The sequence below is a fragment of the Anolis carolinensis genome, chromosome 3 (genome assembly GCF_035594765.1).
Source record: "Anolis carolinensis isolate JA03-04 chromosome 3, rAnoCar3.1.pri, whole genome shotgun sequence".
Lineage (NCBI taxonomy): Eukaryota > Metazoa > Chordata > Lepidosauria > Squamata > Dactyloidae > Anolis > Anolis carolinensis.
In genome coordinates this window covers 106,381,367-106,396,176 of record NC_085843.1, presented here as the reverse complement: position 1 = coordinate 106,396,176, position 14,810 = coordinate 106,381,367, and positions in this window count along the sequence as shown.

Genomic DNA, 14,810 nt, shown 5'->3' with positions numbered 1-14,810 from the left:
TTTCACAAGTAATACCAGGCTGACAAAGAAAGTTCTCAGTAATTTAGAGTTAGTGAATCACACAATGCGGACAATAATGTAAGGCTCAAACAATATAAATGAGAAAAAATTACAACTTTAAAATGTCATGTATTATTATTATTATTATTATTAGTAGTAGTAGTAGTAGTAGTAGCAGTAGTAGTAGTATTGAAAATACTTTCTTGAGAATCAGAATTCTATTTCAATCTTAAATTTCCTTCAGTTTGTCTTTCAAAGGCCTTAGGAGTATATATGTCCAAAAAAGACCAGGTTTGCAGCTTGAAAGTTCTCTTAGACCCTATATTGCTTCAGGATAGCCACACAGAAGCTATTTTGAGAAGGATTTTGCTCAGCTTCAATTGGTAAACCAGCAGTTTTACATCTCAACGCAGATGTATTCATGCCCCCATATGTCTTGATTAAATTACTAAAATGGACTTTGAGTATTGTTGCCTTTTAAAAGTATTGAGAAATGTTTAAAAGCAGTCAGGTTGTTGACTGGTATATGTCTATGTGTTGTAACAATTACACTGGCATCCCAATTGCGTCCATGCCAAATTCTAGCATGGTTTTGACATAAAAAGCCTTAGAATGTTAGGGGGTAGCATCCAAAAGGAATTACTTCCTCCTTGGCTAGAATCTAATGCCTGCCTCTTGAGGTCAAATTGGTGAATAGAAAAGGATTTCATTTTACCTTGGTTTAGGAATTCCTTCAGAAATTACTTCATCCCACAGGATAAGTAAAGCATTTGGGATTGTTGGTTTTCTCTTAAGCTTTGCAATGCCATATTTGGAAATTAAACAGATTATTTTCCTACCCCATCACACCTTCTCTTTTTCTCTGCTTACTTTAGGATTCATCCATTACATTTGCCATTACACTGTAGAGATTAGGGTTGTGCAATTCAGCTAGACCACAATCCATTTTCGGTATCCAAATTTCGATGGGCACCCAGATCTATTTTCAGGAGCCTCCTCAAATTAGCTAATGGGGAAAAAGCCATTTTCAGCTTAGCAACTGAATGATCTGGGAATATCTAGCCCACTGGTGGCAATGGGGGACTGTTGCAACTCAGCAAGTGGCAGAGGATTTTTATGATGATGGGTCAGAGAATGAGGGGGATGATGGGTTTCAAAGTGGGGAGTCTGTGACTGATCAGAGAGAGTTGCAGGCTGATGAGAGCAATGTTGTGGATTTTTGTGCTCGTTTCCAGACAACAGGGGGAAGTGAAAGTTCCAGTTCCCTTGAGAAAAGGCCTTGGGCCAAGGGGGAGTGTTCTCAGGAAACTAGATTAGCCCTGAGAACACAAGAAGTGAAAAATAGACAAAGGAGATATTCTCAGCGAATCTGATAAGACCTCAAAGGCCAGGTGTCTTTGGGATAATTTCATGGGTGCCTGGGCGGGCTTAAATTAAGTGGTGTGGGCTTCAAGCATCTCAGAGGAGACAATGTTGCCATAAAGGATGGCTCTCCTGTCTCTGCTCTCAAGTCTCTGAAGTATTCTTAAGTTTCCTGTTGTGGTTCATGCCTTTACTTCCTGAAAAGGGTTTACTTTGGAAAAGTTCCTGTTTTCACGTTTATGGATTTATGTATGAAGAATTGCTGTTGATTTTGGTTGTCTTGACTTCACATACTTTGGTATTTTTGGATTACTGCTATTTTGTACTTTCTATTGTATGGACCCTTTGGACTTGCCCATTTCTCCTTTTTATCTGCTTTCTTTAATAAATATTTTAGATAGAATTATTGGACTATTGAATTATTGTGGTAATAAGTGAAAAAGTGCTTCAGTGTTAGGGTGCAACAGGAACTTATGAAGCCCCCTTTCTGTCATTTTTAGGGCATCAGACTTATCCTTTCTGGGATAATTTCCCCTTAAATCTTTCAGTGATGCCTGGTTTTAAGACAACAAGCTTAAGAAACCATCCTTTTGCAATCCTCGCCCCTTATATCCTTCAATGAGACCTAACTCTTTACACATTTGGCAGCATTTGCCCGCTCCACGCTTCTGCTCTGCTATTGTTTTGAAGCTGAGGCGAGGCTAGGTGACTGATTGTTGGCTTCCTGTTGAAGCTTTCTGAGCCAGCGTCGAACAACCCCTACACTAACCCACATTGTTATAGTACATACAACAAACAAAACAACATTTAAAACACACACATGGGGAGGTGGATAGCAGTCTGCCCATAATACACACTATAAGGATCCTGCTTGGTAACTACACTCACTTAGAGATGGAACAAAAGCAAATACTGGCTGCATATGAACAGGAATCTCAGACCCACACCCAGAGTCCTCTGACAAGCCAGGTGCAGGGACAATCACAGGCTGAACAGGACCAAACTCAGACTCACCTGACAGCTCAGATGGAGGCTGGGCTACAACACCTTCCAAGCCCCATGATTTTCTTCCAAGCCACATGTTAAAACTTCTGTGAGCTGCAAGAGCTGGGGACAAATTGAATTCTCCCCATGGGGACTCAAGGGAATCAGGTTCCCTTCACTTCAGTAAACCACCTCAATATTTAAACAAACACCCCCCAAATACCCTTCCACAACTCATAAATGAAATTGCCAAAAGAAAAGATTGGAATTGATTCCAAAAGCAAGACACCAAGCTAGCTAGCATGTGAGCAGCTTGCTTCTTCTGATTGGCTCGAATAGCAACATGTCTCACAGCCTCACAGAAAAGTCTGTGTTGCACTAGAGCCCAATAACACCTTTTCACCACAAACTACACTCTGTCCAGGTGTTGTGACTGCGCCTTCGGGGATTATGGTTGATGGTGATGGGATCCGAAGAGGAAGAAAAAACCCTCGTGATGAGGGTTCACTGGAGGAGTTGCGCAGGAAGCGACTTAGAGAGCTATATGGGGGATCTTCTGAGGAAGATTCAGATGGGGAGTCTGGGGAAATGGATGCTGAGGAACAGGTGGTGGCTGGGGAAGTGGGCACTGAATGGGCACAGCCACCAGAGATGTCTGGGAATTTGGGGCCTATGGATACTACTGAACCTGGGGTTTCTGCAGGAGCTGATCCCACTTGGGATGCTTGGAGAAGGGAGGATGGTTCTTTAAGTGTTCATGGGGCTAAGTGTGGGCAGGATGATTGGGACTCCGATGAATTGCTAGGTACTCCGGATCCACGAGCTCTAGCTGTGTGGAGTTCGGACTCTGAGTAGATTTGGGACACCTGGTGTTTGGGTGTGAGTGTTTGGTCACCCAGGAGGAAGGGGAATAAAATGGGAATGTTTGGCCAATGCACTTTGCGTGTGGCAAGGTGTTGCTGAGGCGCCATTGGGATCTCTGTGTTTCCGTGAAGACTGGACTTGGACTGTGATTCGGATCTGCTGATATCACTGGCTTGGCTCTCGCTGTGTCTTATCATGGACCTGGTTTGGATGACTGCACCCTCTTCGGACTTTGGATTGAATTTGACCTGGCTTCTGTCTACGCTCCCTGACTGACGACTACTCCTGGCTTCTGACTTCTGGAATTTGCTACTGCCTCTCGACCTGACCTTGGATTCTCCTGACGACGGCTATTCATCATCCCTTTGAAGCTTCGGCTTTATCTGCACCGTGGAAGCAGTTTACTTGTTTGTTTGTTTTTAAGCCAGTTTGCTGTTTTTCTTTTGGGAACTGTCCCTTTAACTCCGCAGAGCCAGCTGTCTGTTTTCAGAAACGGTTTGAAGCTAAAAGAAGCTTTTGCACTTTCTGTTATACTCTGCAGCTTTTGGAAGGTTGCAAGCCTTCGTTTATTTTGCATGTTATCTTGCAGTCAACTCTATTTGTTTCTCCAAAGCTGAATTGAAGCGTTCTTAGTTTTTATTGAATGCCAGCATGGGAAAATAGCATGGCTTGTTTTTGTGTTATTTTTGGCTTATCTTCAGAATAAACTCTGTTTTGTTTGTTAACTGGCGTCTGACTCTTGACACCAGTAAGTGAAAGTTTCTTAAGAAAAGGATATATTAAAAAATAAGCAAATCCACAAGAGAGAATAAAAGTTCAAACAGTTATTTCCTAGATAACCGAAATTCCAAAATCCTTTCAGATAGGCTCTCAAGAATCAATGCCCAGATATATCCATAAACATTATAACATGAATCCAAGGCAGGCAACCTATGCCACGCATGAACTAGAAACAGGAGCAAACTTAGAAACTTGAATAAATGAATAAACAAATATAGGACCAGGAACCGGGAGCTGTTCACCTGAATACATATTGTATTATACCAGCAAAAACCCACTTAAAAGGCCTCAAGCTCTCCCATGATATCATTCTTCACACGCCTGTTTTTCCTCTCCTTATCTCTAAGTCATTGGGAAAAGCGAGTCTGTCTCTGTTGAACACTGCCTCTGAAGTTCAAAGCGCCTTGATCTGGACAAACATTCATCTCTCACATTTCTCTTAGCCTGCACTTCTGGCAGATTCTCATGAGAACTGATATCGCTTTCTCCAGACTCATGGGAACTACCAGCAGATTCCAAAAGAACTCTCTCCAGGACACTTCTATCCTGCTCTGGGCCCACCGAATCTATCCCAGCATCCCCTTCCTCCACTTCTGAGCACTTAAAATCTGACCAGGCTACAATAACCTGTGCATGCGGGGCTGCTTCCCTCCCTGCGTTCCACATGTAGCTGAAAGAAACTGAAAGCAACAGTTTTTGGCAGCCACGTAGTCTGTTGTGGCTGGAAAAAAATAGTGGTGGAGCCCACGACATTATCTAAAAAATGAATTTATGATCTTTGTAATATTTCCCCTTTATTCTCTTCTATTACCAGTGCTGCTCACTTTTAAGAAAAAAAAATGATAAATAGCAAATTCTGATACTAGGCTTTAATTAGATAAGTTTTTATGAGAATTTCATTTCTACAAGGATGTTTATTCTTCCTTTGGGTGAAAAATATTGATTCTACTTCGATCATGTGAAGTTTTGCCAGATTTTAAACTATTGTATATTTAAATAATACTCTGTTCATTATAACTTAATTGGCATTTAACATAATGCTAAGGAAAAGTATCATTACAGATAGATCAGTGTTATATAGAGTTTTTGGGGGGCGGGATAGGAGAAAAATAAAGTAGTGAATCTTTTCCTGGTGGGTCTTTAACTTTAAAATTATTTTACCATTAAAAGCAATTGTTAAAAGGCCCACTGTGAAACCTTCTCAGAAGAACTGCCTTTGTTAGGCATACAAGTAGAATGTAAAGAATACACACCAGCTTTCTCATCTTCAGCAATATGATTGCAATATCTCAGGTTATGGCCATGAGTCTTCAATTTTCATAGTTTATTTACTGGCAGAGTGAACATTCTCCAGTTTTAGTGGCCCCAAGTCCAAGTGTCTAGGACTGTGTGATGTATTTTCGGATGATGCATGCAGATCCCAGTAGGGTGGCCTTTTGCAGTTGGCAGATCGTGATTTTGTCAATGCCTATTGTTTCCAAATGCTGGCTGTGATCTTTTGGAACGGCACCCAATGTGCCGATCACCACCAGGACCACCTGTACTGGTTTCTGCCAGAGTCTTTGAAGTTCAATCTTGAAGTCCTGACAGCGGCTGAGTTTTTCCTGTTGTTTTTCGTCAATGCAACTGTCACCTGGGATGGCAACATCAATGATCCAAACCTTTTTCTTTTCCACAACTGTAATGTCTGGTGTGTTGTGTTCCAGAACTTTGTCAGTCTGGATTCGGAAGTCCCACAGGATCTTTGCGTGCTCATTTTCCAGTACTTTTGCAGGTTTGAGATCCCACCAGTTCTTTACTGCCGGGAGGTGGTATTTGAGGCATAAGTTCCAATGAATCATTTGGGCCACATAGTTGTGCCTCTGTTTGTAGTCTGTCTGTGCGATTTTCTTACAGCAGCTGAGGATATGATCAATGATTTCGTCAGCTTCCTTGCACAGTCTGCATTTTGGGTCATCAGCTGATTTTTCGATCTTGGCCTTAATTGCATTTGTTCTGATGGCTTGCTCCTGGGTTGCAAGGATCAGGCCTTCTGTCTCCTTCTTCAGGGTCCCATTCGTGAGCCATAGCCAGGTCTTCTCCTTATCAGCTTTTCCTTTAATTTAGTCAAGGAACTTTCCATGCAATGTTTTGTTGTGCTGTCAGCTCTAGTTTGTAGTGTGGCTTTCTTGTACTGGTTTTTTGTCTGCTGTGCTTTGAGGAGTTTCTAATTTTTGACTTCAATCAAAACAGGTTCTTCACGTTGCTTTACATATTCTGCCAGGGCATGTTCTTCTTTGACTGCTTGTTTTACTTGTAAGAGTCCTCTGCCCCCTGATCTTCTAGGCAGATATAGCCGGTCAACATCACTGCGGGGGTGCAGTGAATGATGATTGGTCATGAGTTTTCTTGTTTTTCTGTCCAAATTTTCCAGTTCCATCTGTGTCCAATGTATTATTATTATTATTATTATTATTATTATTATTATTATTATTATTATTATTATGTTTATTCCCTGCTTTTCCTCTCCACTAGGAGACTATGTATCGATCTCCAACTCAGCTATGAATGTAGCAGCTTGCTACAATGTGCAAATCTATTTCATTATGGAAATATATATAAATGCAAGTATTCAAAAGTCTGGTGGTGTGTGTGTGTGGCGGTGTGTGGAGAGGGCGGTGTCCAAAATTCAAAATACTCTTGGTCTCAAGCATTTTGGATAAGGGATGCTCAGCCTGTATATGGAATAAGACACAAGGATTTAAACCTGAAAGTTTCATTGATTAATGCATTTGAAACTATGCACTTATTTCCATAATTAGGCAGAGAGGTAGATATGTTATACACAGGCATATATCATCTTTGGTTTTGGTTCTGTTGTCCCTTTAATACGTTGGAGACTTATTTATTTCTTCATTTATTTACCTTATTTATATCCCACCTTTCTCTACCCCAAGGCGGATCCAAGGTGGCTTACAAACGGCAATTATACAGTGCCTTAGGCATAAAAACATTCTGCTGAGTAGACTGTTTCTAGTCAGAAGAGGTCGATGAGTCCTAAGGATTTCATTCTGGAAGACGTTTTGATATATTGAGTGTGAAGAGGAGAAAGTGGCTTTAGCTTCCCCTTGGATTGAGATGTAGGAGTGGAGGTGGGCAAAAAACCCCTCCTATTTTTCTCTCCTCCTCTCTGTACCATTTTGCTTTCTTCTTTTCTGAGAAATCAGAATTGAGTTCCTTGGTCTGTGAGTAGGCTGTTTTAAGAAAAGTCTTGGTAGACATGGAAACAGGCTGTTGTTATCTGAGCACAAAGAATTAGAAATATGTGTTTTGTTACTTCTAGGCTTAATGCACATAGGATGAGAAGGGCTTACATCAAGCTGTAACAATTTCTTACATGTTTATATGGGTCCCTCCACAAAGCTGTGATGTTGAACCACTCAAATGTTAGAGATTGTACTACTATAGTATCATATTCTTATATTATAATTAATTCACATATTGAAGCAATATCCCACACATTCTGAACTTTACACTATTACCATTGAAGTCCAGTGATCGCAGTGTGAGGATTGGACCACAAATAGATTGTGATCATAAAGGAGAAAAGAACTTTTTCTAAACAGTCACTGAAATTGCAGCAGACACTCTCCCTTTAATCTTGCTTTAATAAATAAAATCTGTTGCAGATGAAAGATTAGCATTGACTTTCTTTCACCATTTTTTATCTCAACTCATAATGTCATTTTAATGGGAACTCTGTACTTTGGAATAAATTGTTCTGCTATCTCATGCTGCAGTGTGTTCTCTATAGACCTGGTCTGAAAATCTTTCACCATTTCACTATTGAAAGATACTGGGAAGGAGTTCAAGCCTTCTCCAGCAACATTTAGAGACTGTGGAGGATAATGTTTAAAAGCACCAGAGAAATGTATGTTGAAGTTCAAAGGTTAATTAATAAATTGCCATTTCTTTTTTGAAGTGTACCGGTTTAACATTTTAAATGACAACTCTCATCTCACCACAATTTCTGTATGGAAATGTTTAATGTCACTATGTTATTTTTCTTGCTCTTCAACAACTTCCCCAGATAAGTTAAGAAAAGGAAAGAATTGTGTTGTGGACTCCAACACCAAATCTTTATATTCTGGAATTTAGAAATTTGGGCATTAAAAATGCATTATCTGAGAATTGTGAGACTGAGAATCATAGAATCATAGAATCATAGAATAGTAGAGTTGGAAGAGACCTCAAGGGCCATCTAGTCCAACCCCCCGCTAAGAAGCAGGAAATCGCATTCAAAGCACCCCCGACAGATGGCCATCCAGCCTCTGCTTAAAAGCCTCCAAAGAAGGAGCCTCCACCACGGCCCGGGGGAGAGAGTTCCACTGCCGAACAGCCCTCACAGTGAGGAAGTTCTTCCTGATGTTCAGGTGGAATCTCCCTTCCTGTAGTTTGAAGCCATTGTTCCGTGTCCTAGTCTGCAGGGCAGCAGCAAATAAGCTTGCTCCCTCCTCCCTATGACTTCCCCTCACATATTTGTACATGGCTATCATGTCTCCTCTCAGCCTTCTCTTCTGCAGGCTAAACATGCCCAGCTCTTTAAGCCTCTCCTCATAGGGCTTGTTCTCCAGACCCTTAATCATTTTAGTTGCCCTCCTCTGGACGCTTTCCAGCTTGTCAGCATCTCCCTTCATCTGCGGTGCCCAAAACTGGACACAGTATTCCAGGTGTGGTCTGACCAAGGCAGAATAGAGGGGGAGCATGACTTCCCTGGATCTAGACGTTATTCCCCTATTGATGCAGGCCAAAATCCCATTGGCTTTTTTAGCTGCCGCATCACATTGTAGGCTCATGTTTAACTTGTTGTCCACGAGGACTCCAAGATCTTTTTCGCACACACTGCTGTCAAGCCAGGCGTCCCCCATTCTGTATCTTTGATTTCCATTTTTTCTGCCGAAGTGAAGTATCTTGCATTTGTCCCTGTTGAACTTCATTTTGTTAGTTTCGGCCCATCTCTCTAGTCTGTCAAGATCGTTTTGAATTCTGCTCCTGTCTTCTGGAGTGTTAGCTATCCCTCCGAGTTTGGTGTCATCTGCAAACTTGATGATCGTGCCTTCTAACCCTTCGTCTAAGTCGTTAATAAAGATGTTGAACAGAACCGGGCCCAGGACGGAGCCCTGCGGCACTCCACTTGTCACTTCTTTCCATGATGAAGACGACGCATTGGTGAGCACCCTTTGGGTTCGTTCGCTTAGCCAATTACAGATCCACCTAACCGTAGTTTTGTCTAGCCCACATTTTACTAGTTTGTTTGCCAGAAGGTCGTGGGGGACTTTGTCGAAGGCCTTACTGAAATCTAGATATGCTACATCCACGGCATTCCCTGTATCGACCCAACTCGTAACTCTATCGAAAAAAGAGATCAGATTAGTCTGGCATGACTTGTTTTTGGTAAATCCGTGTTGACTATTAGCAATGACCGCATTTGTTTCTAAGTGTTTGCAGACCACTTCCTTAATGATCTTTTCCAGAATCTTGCCTGGTATTGATGTGAGGCTGACCGGACGGTAATTGTTTGGGTCGTTCTTTTTTCCCTTCTTGAAGATAGGGACCACATTCGCCCTCCTCCAATCTGCTGGGACTTCTCCTGTTCTCCAAGAACTCTCGAAGATGATTGCCAGTGGTTCTGAAATAACTTCCGCTAGTTCCTTCAATACTCTTGGATGTAGCTGATCTGGCCCTGGGGACTTGAATTCGTTTAGAGAGGCCAAGTGTTCCTGGACAACTTGTTTCCCTATTTGGGGTTGGATTTCCCCCAATCCTTCGTCCATTCCATGTTGCTGTGGTTGAAGATGGCTTTCTTTTTGTGAGAAGACCGAGGCAAAGAAGGCATTAAGCAGTTCTGCCTTTTCCCTATCCCCTGTCACCATCACCCCATCTACTCCTTGCAGTGGCCCTATCGCCTCCTTTTTCTTCCTTTTTCTACCAACATAAGCAAAAAAACCTTTTTTGTTGTTTTTTATGTCCCTGGCAAGCCTGAGCTCATTTTGCGCTTTAGCCTTGCGAACCTTTTCCCTACAGGAGTTGGCTATACGTTTGAATTCTTCTTTGGTGATTTCTCCCCTTTTCCACTTCTTGTGCATGTCACTTTTGAGCTTTAGCTCAGTTAGAAGTTCTTTGGACATCCATTCTGGCTTCTTTGCACTTGTCTTATTTTTCTTCTTTGTTGGCACTGTTTGCATTTGCGCCTTGAGTATTTCACTTTTGAAAAACGCCCATCCATCCTTAACTCCCTTGTTTTTTAATATCGGCGTCCATGGAATGCCGCTCAGTAATTCCTTCATTTTTTGGAAGTCAGCTCTCTTAAAGTCCAGAATGCGTGTTTGACTTGTCTTAGTTTCAGCATTCCTTTGTATTGCAAACTGCAGGAGCACATGGTCACTTGCCCCTAAGGATCCAACCACTTCAACTGTATTGATCAGGTCTTCCACATTTGTTAAGATTAGATCAAGAGTTGCTGATCCCCTTGTTGCCTCTTCTACCTTCTGGACCATAAAATTATCTGCAAGGCAAGTGAGGAATTTGTTGGACTTTGTACTCTTGGCTGAGTTTGTTTTCCAGCAGATATCGGGATAATTGAAATCGCCCATGACTACTATATCTCTTCTTTGTGCCTGTTTGGTCAGCTGTTGACAGAAGGCTTCATCAAGTCCTTCATCCTGACTCGGAGGTCTGTAGTAGACACCCACGACAAGATCTTTTTGAGTCCCTGTTCCCTTGATTCTTATCCAGATGCTTTCAAGCTGGTTTCCCGGATTACAGTCTTGCATTTCTTCTGCAACGTAACTGTTTTTGACATATAAAGCTACTCCCCCTCCTCTCCCCTTTGTTCTATTTATGTGAAAGAGGTTATAGCCCTCAATGGTTAAATTCCAGTGATGGGAGTCATCCCACCAGGTTTCAGTGATGCCTATGACATCGTATGTGTGGTGCTGTGCTAGGAGTTGGAGTTCGTCTTGCTTATTTCCCATGCTCTGAGCATTAGTGTAAAGACATGTAAGCCCCTGTGACCTCCCCTCGAACTGTTTATTTGGGATTATTGTGCTCTCTGTACTTGGTCCTTGCTGTGTTTGTGCAGCCCTCCGTTTAGCCTTACGGCGGTTCCCTGTGGTCGTGGGTAATATAGTGTTCGCCAGGCTGTTGTTCCCCTCCCCCAGTGGATTTAGTTTAAAGTGCGCCTGATGAGGTTTGTGAGTCTGTGTGCAAAAAGATGTTTTCCTACTTGTGTGAGATGCACCCCATCGCTTGCCAGTAGTCCATCCTCTTGGAAGAGTAGACCATGGTCAAGGAAGCCAAAATGCTCCTCTTGACACCATTTTCTGAGCCAGTTATTGACCTGTACTATTTTTCCGGCCCTTGTAGAGCCATGTCCTACAACGGGGAGGAGGGATGAAAAGATCACATGTACATTATACAGTTTTAGCTTTGTTCCCAGAGCTCGAAAATCATTTGTGATCTTTTGAAAAGTATGCCTAGCGGTGTCATTGGTACCTACATGAATCAACATAAGGTGGGGAGGGTGATGGGGCTTTAGGAGCCTGCTGAGCCTCTGAGTGATATGGTGTATTTTTGCCCCCGGGAGGCAGCATGTTTCTCGAGCCATCCCATCCGGTCTGGAAATGATGGCTTCCGTTCCTCTAAGGAGGGAGTCACCTACTACCAAGACCTGTTTCCTTTGAGGATTGACAGGGTCCCTTTTGTGCAAGACAGTGTGTATGTCCCCTGAAGAGTGTTCCTGTTGAAGTGAATCATGTAGGTGTAAAGTGTTGTCCTCCTCCTCAACATCCCCAGTGCATTCATCAATGACAATCCATTGAGATACATCCGAGAGCCCATTACTCTCCCAAGGATGTTCCTGTTGCTCCTGGTCTATGATTGGGGATGGAGCATTTGCATGATTACATAAGTGTGACTGTGGTGATGCACTGTCCCTGTCAGGGCTATCCCCTGCGCATTGATCCAGGATGGTCCACTGAGTGGTATCTAAGAAACTGTGGTCCTCCACAAGATGTGTTTCCTGATTGTATGTTAATGATGTAAGAATTTCAAATCTGTTGTGTAAATGCAGCTGAGCAGAGGAGTTCTGTGGAGGCTGCCTGGTCCTGCGTCTCCTTCTATGGGTGACCTCCTTCCAAGCCTGAGGGTTGTCTACCTTTGAGTTGATCTCCCCATAAGGTTCCTGATCATGGTCTTGGTGGTGTTGGTGTGATGCAGGCTGCTGATCTACAGCAGCGTGTTGTGCAGTGTCCAAGAAGAGCTCGAGTGCCTGAATGTCCTTAAGGGTCTTAATACGGTGCTCGAGCTGTTGGATCCTCTGCTCCATCAGAGTCATCTGTTTGCATTTGGAGCAGATGTAGTTGTCTAGTTTTTGTGTGAAAAAGCGGAACATGCCACAGCTGGTGCATGTGATGGGAATGTTTTGCTTTTGTTGCATCTCTTGGTGAGCGTGGTGGCCAAGTGGGATCTTTGTACAGTTAAGTAATATGCACGCACTTTATGTGCAGACTGCAACAAACCACGTCTTTGTGTATTTGTTTATGTTGCTTTGTTTCCTGTATGTACTGCAAAGGATAGTTAGTAAAGTCAATCAACTTAAGTACCTGGCTCTCTTTCAACACAACAGTCACACAACAGTTAGACTTTGACCACAGGAGCCAAGCCCAAACTCAGTTTAAAATCTTAGCCAAATCTTAGCCAAATCCTACCTGAAGCCAGGGAGCAAAAATGTCCTCCTGCTTCCTCTGCTTCTGCGAGAACCAACTGCCCTTCTGGGATCAGGCTCTGGCAGAAACTCACACTGGCAAATAAAGCTTTCCCAGAAACTCAATTAACAGGGGACAATGCCTGCTGTCAATCAACTTAAGTACCTGGCTCTCTTTCAACACAACAGTCACACAACAGTTAGACTTTGACCACAGGAGCCAAGCCCAAACTCAGTTTAAAATCTTAGCCAAATCTTAGCCAAATCCTACCTGAAGCCAGGGAGCAAAAATGTCCTCCTGCTTCCTCTGCTTCTGCGAGAACCAACTGCCCTTCTGGGATCAGGCTCTGGCAGAAACTCACACTGGCAAATAAAGCTTTCCCAGAAACTCAATTAACAGGGGACAATGCCTGCTGTCAATCAACTTAAGTACCTGGCTCTCTTTCAACACAACAGTCACACAACAGTTAGACTTTGACCACAGGAGCCAAGCCCAAACTCAGTTTAAAATCTTAGCCAAATCTTAGCCAAATCCTACCTGAAGCCAGGGAGCAAAAATGTCCTCCTGCTTCCTCTGCTTCTGCGAGAACCAACTGCCCTTCTGGGATCAGGCTCTGGCAGAAACTCACACTGGCAAATAAAGCTTTCCCAGAAACTCAATTAACAGGGGACAATGCCTGCTGTCAATCAACTTAAGTACCTGGCTCTCTTTCAACACAACAGTCACACAACAGTTAGACTTTGACCACAGGAGCCAAGCCCAAACTCAGTTTAAAATCTTAGCCAAATCTTAGCCAAATCCTACCTGAAGCCAGGGAGCAAAAATGTCCTCCTGCTTCCTCTGCTTCTGCGAGAACCGCTGCTGTAATTGAATATGTGGATTTGTTGCAAGTCATTTCTGATTTATGGCAATCCTAAAGCTTATGTGGATGCTGTTGTGAAGTCTTCTTGGCAAGAATTGTTAAGAGAGGATTTAGCTTTGCTCTCGTCTGCGACTGCAGATCCAAATTCCCCTCTTCAGTTTTAAAGGTGGTGAGAAAGAAAGATGTGAAATTAAACTTTCACCCCATTTCTTTTTTAAAAAATGAATATAACCTCCCTTCCTATTCTCAGAGGCTACATAGACTGCAAGGTGAAGAGGAAGTTGTCATCTGCCCCTTCATGCTCCCAAGACAAGAGGAGACATAACTTGTTTTCCTAATGGCTCAAAGGGAAGACAGGAACTCATTCCCTTTCATCATAAACCCATTTTTAACTGATTGTGAAGACTCCATAATGGACTCATATTGGATTAACTGAGTCATGTCTGTCATCCAGGTATCCCATGAGTTTCTTTGCACTGGCACACGGATATTCATGATGTTTCAAAGGGATGGAATGTTCACCTATTTAGAGAGTTATATACTTTAAAATATAAATACCATATTTCCACATGAAACTAAAAATATTAAATATTTGTATTACTTAGATTTTCTAAAAGAAATACTGAATTTTAAGTTTATACCTAGCAAATCTGGAAAATGAGTATGAATGAATATGAATATTTACATCCATTTTACTTGCCCTACATCATTAAAGAAGGTTGCTACTCCTGATCTGTAGGCAATATCTTCCTACACTCTGCTCATTTATTTTTGCATACATCTTTGGTTAGTGATGACAAAGGGATCAAATGTCAAATGAAAAATACTGAGAAGCTTTCAAGGTCCTACATTTAATTTGTGCAATATTGTGGGCTAGTTTTCAAAAACAATGCAAATGTTAGGACTTTAATTGATGGGAAAGGCTTTTGCCAATTCAATGATTTCTCCATTTTGAAGACCAGATGCTGTTTGGAAGACAAGGTGCCTTACAACTGTCATTTTCTCCCTTTCTATTCTAAAGCAAACTCATATTGTCATCTCTAGACCTCTGAAGATCTGCAAAGAATATGGTAGTGCTTAATAAAGTCATCTTCTTTTCAAAATTCTTTTAAAGACCAGCCTCTTAAATACAAAAAGCATAAGCAATTTGAAAAGTAATATCCCTTTTCTCAGCAGATGGTTATTTATTCAGCCACCTGTCAAGAAACAATATT